Genomic DNA, 10,271 nt, shown 5'->3' on the forward strand with positions numbered 1-10,271 from the left:
GTGGTCTTGAGCATTTATGGCGTAAGACTAAGACCCAGCAAGACTTAAACCAATATAAATCTGCCCTTCAAAAATACAATTGCTGTCTCTACATGCCAAACAGACCTATTTTATCACTCTCATTAACATCCTCTCACCCAATCCTTGTCAACTCTTTTCTACCTTTACCTCTCTACTTCATTCTTCTTTACCTCCACCCAATAACTCACTCACTGGCCAGGAGATCGTTAATCTATTCAAAAATAAAATTGATACAATTTGTGATCAGATCTCCACTGTACAGATATATCCCTCACCCTACACTCATTGTCCACCTAAACAATCTATACTTCTTGTTTAACCCAGCTACTATAGAGGAGGTTGGTAAACTTTTTTCTAAAGCCCACCTATCCACCTGTCCCCTGGACCCTGTTCCCTTGCAAATACTACAGTCATCCTCTGGCTCTATCCTTCATACATTAACTCATATCTTCAATCTCTCCCTTTCTACTGGTATCTTCCCCAACTCTCTAAAACATACGCTAGTCACCCCCATACTTAAAAAGGCCCCACTGGACCTCACCAATCTTAGCTACCTAAGACCCATCTCCTTACTCCCTTTTGCCTCCAAACTCCTTGAACGTCTAGTCTACAACTGGCTGAGCTGCCACCTTATTGAGAATAACCTTCTCTATCCCCTTCAGCCTGGATTTCACCCACAACACTCCACTGCTCTCCTAAAACTCCCAAACGACTTACTAACTGCTAAAACCAATGGTCACTACTCTGTACTCTTACTCTTCGACCACTCCCTCCTCCTCAAAAAACTCTATTTAATTGGTCTCCATGACTGTTCTCTCCGGTGGTTCGAACCTTCCCTATCTCACCGCACCTTCAGTGTCACAACTCTGCTTCCTCCTCTCCTACTCCTTACTGTCTGGGTCCCCCAAGGTATTTGGACCTCTCCTATTCTTGATCTACACTTCTTCCTTGGGTCAGCCGATAGCTTCCCATGGTTTCCGATACCATTTCTATGCTGATGACACACAAATCTATCTCTCTACTCCTCAGCTCACCCCATCAATTACCACGTGTCACAGATTTACTAACAGACATATCAGACTGGATGTTATACCACTTCCTAAAGCTCAATCTATCCAAAACTGAGCTCATAATATTTCCTCCCCCACGTGCCTCTTCCCCTGATTTCTGGGTCAGGATCAATGGCACGAATATCTTATCAACCCATCATGGCATGCCAGGGTGCTAGGAGTAACCCTGGATTCTGAAATATCTTTTCAGGCCCACATCCAATCCCTGTCCAAATCATGCCTCCTCAACATCTCCAGAATACACCCCTTTTTTAACCAAATGATACCACAAAGCTCCTAATTCACTACCTGGTTATCTCTTGCCTCGACTACTGCAACTCATTGGCTTATCTTTATATAGGCTATCTCACCTCCAGTCCATCATGAATACTGCTGCAAGGCTCATCCCCCTTACCAACTGTTCAGTGTCTCCTACCCCTCTCTGCCAATCCCTCCACTGGCTCCCACTAGCCCAATAAATAAAGTTCAAAATACTAACAACAGCTTACAAAGCCATCCACAATTCTGCCCCCAGCTACACCACCGACCTAGTCTCAAAATATCAACCAAACCACGCTCTTCAATCTTTCTTCTGCTCTCTAGTTCCCATGTCCCCTCCTTCTATGCTCACCTCCAGGACTTCTTCCGAGCTTCTCCCATCCTATGGAACTCCCTACCCCAATCTGTCTGGCTATCTCCTAATCTATCTACCTTTGGACGATCCCTGAAAACCTCTCTCTTTAAAGAATCCTATCCTGCTTCTAAATTGTAAACTGCCTTTTATTTCCTCCATCAGTTCATTCCCCACAGCTATTACCTTTTGTATCACTCAACCCTTCCTCCTAGATTGTAAGTTCTAACGAGCAGGGCCCTCTGTTTCCTCTTGTACCAAATTCTATTGTAACTCTGTCTACCTTCATTTTGTAAAGCTCTGCGCAAACTGTTGGCGCTATATAAATTATTATTATTACATCGAGTTTATATAGCGCCAAAGGGTTTGCTCAGCACTGTACAATAGGGGGGGGACAATACATGGCACAGTACAACAATAACAAACAACGTACGAGGGGTAAGAGGGCCCTACTCTTTCGAGCTTACAATCTAGGAGGGAGGGGGTAATGGTACAGTAGGAAGTGGCTGAGGGTAATGAGGGGTGGGAGTAAAGAGGGAGAATGGCTGTTAGGTGAGGGTGGGGTAGGCTTCCCTGAAGAGATGGGTTTTGAGGGAGCGTCTGAATGTGAGGAGGGAAGGCGACAGTCTGATGGATTGGGGCAGTGAGTTCCAGAGGATGGGGGAGGACCTGGAGAAGTCTTGCAGTCGTGCATGGGAGGAGGAGACTAGGGAGCAGGATAGAAGGAGGTCCAGTGAGGAGCGAAGGGTACGGGTAGGGCGGTACTTGGGGATCAGGTTGGTGAGGTAGTCAGGGGCAGTGTTGTGAACGGCTTTGTAGGTCAGGGTTAGAAGTTTAAATTTGATGCGTTGGGCAATCGGGAGCCAGTGGAGGGAGAGGCAGAGGGGGGTGGCAGAGGTAGAGCGGGTGGTGAGGTGGATGAGTCTAGCTGCTGAGTTCAGGATGGTCTGGAGCGGGGAGAGCCTGCACTTGGGTAGGCTGGTGAGAAGAGAATTGCAGTAATCAAGGCGTAAGATGATGAGGGAGTGTACTAGAAGTTTGGTGGTGTCAGGGGTGAGGAAGGTACGTATCTTGGCAATGTTGCGGAGGCGGATCCTGCATGTGTTTGTAAGTGATTTGACATGCGGTTGGAAGGAGAGGTTCGAGTCAAGAATGACGCCAAGGACTTTGGCTTGCGGGGCGGGAATGATAGTGGAGTTGTTGGTGATGATGGATAGGATGGGGGGGTGTGGGAAGGTGGAAAGACGAGGAGCTCGGTTTTGGAGAGGTTGAGCTTGAGGAAATGTAACAACATCCAGTCTGAGATGTCGTTTAGGAGGTGAGTGATGCGAGCGGAGATAGTGGGGGTGAGGAGAGGGGTGGAGAGGTTCATTTGGGTGTCGTCAGCGATAAGGTGATAGTTGAAGCCGTGGGAGTGTATGAGTTTGCCCAGGGAGGAGGTGTAGATGGAGAAGAGGTCCAAGGACAGAGTCTTGTGGGACCCCAACAGAGAGGGGGAGGGAGGGGGAGGTGGCACCATTGTAGGTGATGCTGAAGGAGCGTCGGGATAGGTAGGATGAGAACCAAGAGAGAGCGGTATCTATGATGCCAAGGGAGAGTAGTTTATTAAGGAGGAGGGGGTGGTCAACTGTGTCGAAGGCCGCGGAGAGGTCCAGGAGAAGGAGGACAGAGTAGTCGCCCTTGGCTTTGGCGTTTAGTAGGTCATCCTCTATTATAATAATAATTATTTTTTGCATAGATACATTGTTCCAGCTTTGACCAATGTAAGTATGCATATTACAAGCCCTGTGGAAACAAAGCATCAAAGTAGTAGCTGCTGCTACTACTAAAGTGATACTCACTGTCATGTGGGTCTTGTGCTGAACAATTGCCCTACTGCAGAGTAATCACAGGAGGTTTCCCTCTCAGCATGAACTCAATGGATGAATTTACTCTGACCGAAGAGGACATCTCAGATTCCACCTCATCCACTTTGGTCATTCAGAGAACACCTTGCATTCATTAAGAAAAATGCAAGACATTCTCTAAAGCTGGCCATAGAAGGATCGAAATATGGATGGTTCAGCAGTAACCGGTTGAATTTTGATCCATCTGTTGCCATTTTCATTCATAAATGGGCTTGTTGGAAATTTATGATTCAATCAGTGCATGCAGCCAATCGGTTGTAGTGTGATCAGTAAATTCTGATGATGGCGTAGCCGTATACAGTAACAGCATACAGTCACACAGAGAATTCCTCCATCTGCTGTATGACCAGCTTAAATGGCACCCATGCAAGGCGAAAGACTGCTTGTGGTTACTATGCAGCAAAGCAGCCGCTCGGCATGGATCCTTGAGGACAGCAAGGATCACTGTAGTAGCATTGGCAGTTAATACAGTGATTCTCCATTTCCACAGGAATTATGGTATGGAAAATGTATACAAAGAAAAGTAGGCACTCGGAGGGCAACCATATTGAGATAGGATTCATAGACACAGGATCCATAAACACCCAAAATGCCAGGTGGATGCAGCCCTCCACAGATGGGGGAATCCAATGTGAAACTACAAAGAGAACAAACAGGAAGGTGCAAGCACCTAGTGGGCAACCAGCCTGCAATAATACTAGAAAGTATACTATACAACTGCTAAAAGCATGGAGATGCTCTTGGCAAGGCATCACTAACATCTTTGTGACCCTGGACAGTGTTAAAAGCAAAGCAACTCTTACAAATGCCAGCATTCCTGGCCCCTCCCTCCTGCTGAGTGTCCCCAGAGCAAGCTGCATGGTCTGGGGGCACTCATGTGTGCTCACTCCCAAGCTGCCTCTGTGGGGGTTACTTACAAAAACTGGAGAGTGCAAAATCTGGTGCAGCAATGCACAGAAACCGATCAGCTTCCAGGCTTTATTGCCAAAGCTTAACTGCACAAGCTGAAGTTAAAAGGTCCTGAGTTGGGGGATTTGAGGAGGAGTAGGTGACTCCCCCAGGTGCTTTCAAGTGCTTGTGATGGTGTCAGGGAACAGCAGAGGTCACCTCTGATACTCCGTTATGCGCACGGCGGCGGTTTGGAAGTTGCGAGCTGTTCCTTTCAAGGTGGGGCTGTTTTATGCTAAGGATTGGAGGTATCTTCTATTTCTGGTGCATGACAGCTGTGTATTTCCTTTGCCTGTGCCTGACGGTGGATAAGGCTCACCTGTTGGAGGAGTTTGTTACTACTGCTTTTAATGCTCATTCAATATGCGCTTCTGGTGAGTGCATTTTAAGGAACAATTTGTCACGGATTCACCTATCACTTGATATCATGATAATTTTTTGGACTTTTTTTATATATTTGTTTATTGGTCATTTTATCATATTGATTTTGTTCTGACTTACAACATTTGTTGATTTGGTCACTGCAGTCACGATACAGATATATTTGTCACCATTGCGCTACATTTTAGCGTTGCACTATATTTGCTCATTCACTTGTACTTCTATATTTGTCACCATAGCGCCGAAATAGACTGCTTCACCGTTATCATATATAACTTTTTTGCTTGTACACTCAATTCACCAATTATTCATTTTTTTCTAAGAACCCTAGAGCGTTAAGAATTATTTAACTGTCATATGTCGTGTTTACTAGTGCTGCACTTTTTACTTATCAGTTGTTCCTGAGGATATAGTGGGTTGTCCTTTTGTGCTAGCTGCTGTTCCTGCATATTCCTCCCTGTGCTCTCACTGACATTCTTTATTTTCCATGAAGTTAGAAGCTGATTGGCTAACATGCACAGCCGCACCAGATTCTGAGTGCACCAGTTGTAGTAAATTATTTATTTCAGGTACTTATATAGCGCCGTCAATTTACGCAGCACTTTACATATATATTGTACATTCACATCAGTCCCTAACCCTCAAGGGGCGTACAATCTAAGGTCCCCAACTCACATTCATATACAAGGGCCAATTTAGTGTGGGAGGAAACCGGAGTACCCAGAGGAAACTCATCTCCCCGTGTGTCTATAGGACACACAGAGCGATACTCAGCCCCCCCCCCTCCACTCACTTCAGTGAGGAAGGGAGAACTGTTGTTCCTGTGAATGGCGCTGAACTGCTCAGGTAAGTATTGGGGGGGAGCTGCACACTGAAGGATTTTTACTTTCAGGCTGTCACATCTGCATAAAATGGACTGAAAATGAACGGAAAACAAAATCTGGCTACCTTTGGTCAACAATACTACACCCAGAAAATAAAGCCATATGATCAATTCTGCAGATTATATTAGGTGACAAGGACTCCTGTCATTTAATAGAAAACATTAAGTAATATCACTTCTCTGATTGCTCCTTACAGGGTGTGAATATTTGTTATTGCAGTCGTGACATGATGATCTTGTGTATTGCCAAATTTCTTTTTATCTTTGCTTCTCTAATGAATATGTATAACTGCATAGCACATAAATATTCATTGGGAGGATTATGCCTATGAGCTATTCACAGTGAAAGTCTTTTCTGTAAGTGTCAAGATCTTAGGGCTTGGTTGACACAAGCAAAATACAACTAATAAAATTATAGTTCAAATGTGGCCGTTTAAAAACCTCACAAATGGCAAAAAAAAAAAACTTCTTCTCAGATGAGAAGAGATTAAACATTATCCTAAGGGCACAATAACCCCTTCCCACTATTGCCTCCCATCCTTTAAGAGGATCCAAATGCTGGGAGGTGAAGATGGGCATTCAGATTATGTGACTGCTGTGATTGGCTGTCACAGTGGTCACATGATCAGAAAGCTCCTGATCGCAAGTAAGCATTGGGAGCTTTCCGGTACATGTTCATTACTGTGCTGGGAGCACAGTAGTGTTTACACAGAAGAGCTCTTGATGTTAAAGCCCACCCGCCGAGAGGCTACATATATGCATATAGCCAGTGGGAAGTGCTTAAGTGCAGTGACTGACATTTTTCAACGCAGTCACCCCAAGAGCACATAGAAAACAATTGTTTTCTATGTGCCCAGTTCACACCATAATGCTGGTGTGATGTGCAGTGCAGTGCAGTGTAGAAAAATACAGACATGCGTACCAGAGCTCACTTGATGTCAGCTCTAGTCACCACACTTGAGCTCTGCTGCAGAAGGTAGACATAAATGAAATGTCCCTTTTAACATTTCAATAAAGTTTGCAAAAAAAAAAATGGTAAACCGTGCCTAGTGCTGTTATAATGCAAGGCACTGCTCCCCACCAGTGGCACACAATGGACAGCAGCCTGTGTGATTGGTCATCACAGTAATTGCAAGGTACAGAGCTGCACAGATTGGTTTTATACACTGTGCCAATAATCTGAGGCATCCAATGATGCTTCAGATCAAAGCCATTAATTGGTGCACTGGGTTACTCAGGGTGTTTTCTGCATCTCCTAATATAAATCAAACATTTACCACTCCCCTGTTTTTCAATGTACAGTGGTAGTAAAGTGGTTAAAGTGTTACTAAACTTACAACAGTAAAATCAGTCTGTATATGCGGTAAAGCATGCTTGTTATATTCACTGTGGAACCTAAGGGGTTAATCATCTACATTGTGTAAAAAGGATATTTGATCCTCTCTTCTCTGATCCTCCCCTTCTTCCAGTGTCTCCCTCTTATCTCCTGATCAGACATATTGTGTGGAGACATTGCACATGCTCAGTTTGGTGAGTATTGCTAGAGAGGTTCTTTTTTTTTCTTGGGAGAGTGCATGTGATCAGCACACGGCCAATCAACACTGCCCAGACAGAGATCAGGGGTTCTACATCCTCCTAGAGAAAAATCCTCCTACAAGCTTTAGCCAGTGCTCAGCTGAACACTGATAGAAATCACAAGACTGCTGTAACTGTTGATGAAAAAAAGGTATTTAGCAGTTTATATTTACTAAAATAATAGCATTTCCATGTTCTGTGTACTGTGGGAGACCAGATATAGTGAATGCAGGCTCCTGGGTTTACAAACACTTTAAGACTTCTTGCACACAACTGTACAGCATCAGATCTTGTGTAATTATTTTCCCTTCATGTGCTGCTGCTACGTACAGCTGCCCATTTAGATGAATTAAAATATGCTTCTGGATTCTCCCTTCTATGTATACTAGTGACCATTGTCACAAAGAAAAAAAGTGATAGGAAAAATACAATTTTAGAGCTGCCCCCAGAACAAGAGGTGAGGGGAAATCTTACAAAGCGGACACCTGTTCTGGGGGTTCTAAGTGGGAATTCCCCATACATTGGGAGATTTTTTCTAACTTCTTATTACATCTCTGGGACAGAAAGTGAAGGGAAATTTCTTCAATAGTATGTAGACAGCAAAAAAATAATCTGGAAGGGTTTTCAACCATCACAAAAAGAACATTGGGGAACTGGAGAAATTACAGAGAAGGGCAACAAAACTGATATGAGGCATGGAGGAGATCAGCTATGAGGAAAGATTAGAGGAACTGAATTTATTCTCTCTTGAGAAGAGGAGATTAAGGGGGGATATGATCAACATGTATAAATACATCAGAGGTTCATATAGTGAACTCGGTGTAGAGCTATTCACCCTGAGGTCATCACAGAGGACAAGGGGGCACGCTTTATGTCTGGAGGAAAAGAGATTTAATCTCCAAACATGGAAAGATTTCTTCACAGTGAGAGATGTGAAAATGTGTAATAGACTCCCTCAAGAGTTGGGTCTGGCCAGCTCAGTGGATTGTTTTAAAAAAGGCCTGGATTCTTTCTTAGATACACAGAATATAACTGGATACTAACATTTATAGGTAACGTTGATCCAGGGAATATCCGATTGCCTCTTGGGGATCAGGAAGGAAATTTTTCCCTGTGGGAGCAAATTTGTTCATGCTTTGCTGGGTTTTTTTTTGCCTTCCTCTGGATCAACTGTGGGTATAGGATTATAACTTTTTTTTTTTTTTTATTGGATGAACTGGATGGACTTTTGTCTTTTTATAGCCAGACTAACTATGTAACCTTATTATCCAAAACCAAAAAAAAAAAAAGTTTTGAAGTTTTAGCTATACATACACTTTAACCAGTTGTGAACACTGGGCGTGCTACACATCTCCAAAAAGAGTTATCGAAGTACACAGAGTGTGTATAGTCTCTTTCTGACCTGCTGCTGCCCTGTCCCCCTCGCTCTTTCAAAATGATACCCAGGAATTGCTGTGTAATAAATACAGCAGCTGTAGAAGCTACTCATTTTTTAGAAATCGCAAGGGTGAATGTCACCAGCACACTGAGGATCACCAATATGCGTCCAGACGTTTTAATGAACGATCACATAGTTACAGTAAGGCAATGTTTCGGAGTCTCCCAGGACCCCTTCATCAGGCATGCTCTAGTCAAGAGTATCAAGGGCGAACCTATTGATTGATCCGTCATGAAGCTTATTGTATCCATACCCTCGACACGACACAACCGAGGGGACTTAATATCTATATATTATATTTGTGCTTTTTGGATAGCAGATGAACTTTGGTTAGGATGATTCCTCACAATTGAAGTGTATAAAGGTCACATGAAGGGGTCCTGCAAGACTCTGAAACGTTGCCTTGCTGTAACTATGTGATCGTTCATTAAAACTTCTGCACCCATATTGGTGATCCTCGGTGTGCTGTGACATTTTCCCTTTCTGATTCTGTTTGGTTCCAGCCAACGGTCGCTGCAGCACCCACTTATACACACAGCCATTTTTAACGCAGGAACGTGTGAGTTTGGATTGTACACTTTAATATTTCAGAAACATCGCATGAGATAGAGTCAATTCATCAAAGTAAAATATCGAATGTGAGGTAAACACCGCACGTTTGTTAAAATAGTGAGATAAATACTGCAAAAAAAAAAAAATTAGATAAGCCAAGTCAATTCATTAACCGCTTGCCGACAGCCCTATAGCAGAAATACTGCTACAGGGCGGCAGAGGTGCGCAAAATCACACACACACACACACACACACACACGCGCGATTTTGCATGTCCGGGTAGGGGGCGTGCGTGCGTGAGCGCACTGCCATTCACGGCCGCGGCTGTCAATCACCGTGCCCCAGCCAGTAATTACTTGCCAGTGCCCGAAGATTTCTGAGTGTCTCCGACAGAGAGGAGAATTGTTTTGTTTACTAACAGTTCTCCTCTCTGTCAGCTCGAGCACACTGCTGTGGATGGTTTTGCACAGCACAGCCATCCACAGCAGTTGTGATTACAGTGAATCACACTGACACAGCCCCCTAGTAAAACACTCCCAGCACAGTTAACCCTTTGATCGCCCCAGATGTTAACCCATTCCTTCCCAGTGCCATTAGTACAGTGTCAGTGCTTTTTTTTTTGGCACTGATCACTGTATTGGTGTCACTGGGGATGTCAGTGACACCAAGTCAATTCCCCCCAGTTTCAGAATGTCTTCCACAGTTCCGCGGTCCTGCTATAAGTCGCTGATTGCCACCATTACTAGTACAAAAAAAAAAAAAAAATTCCAGTATCTATACCACCATTTGTAAATGCTATAATTTTCATGTAAACCAATTAATTTACACGTATTGAGATTTTTTTTTTTTTTTTAGCAAAGACATGTAGCAGAATACATTTTGGCCT

This window comes from Staurois parvus, unplaced genomic scaffold (assembly GCF_062004578.1).
Source record: "Staurois parvus isolate SC_StPar_1 unplaced genomic scaffold, SC_StPar_1.0 ptg000525l, whole genome shotgun sequence".
Lineage (NCBI taxonomy): Eukaryota > Metazoa > Chordata > Amphibia > Anura > Ranidae > Staurois > Staurois parvus.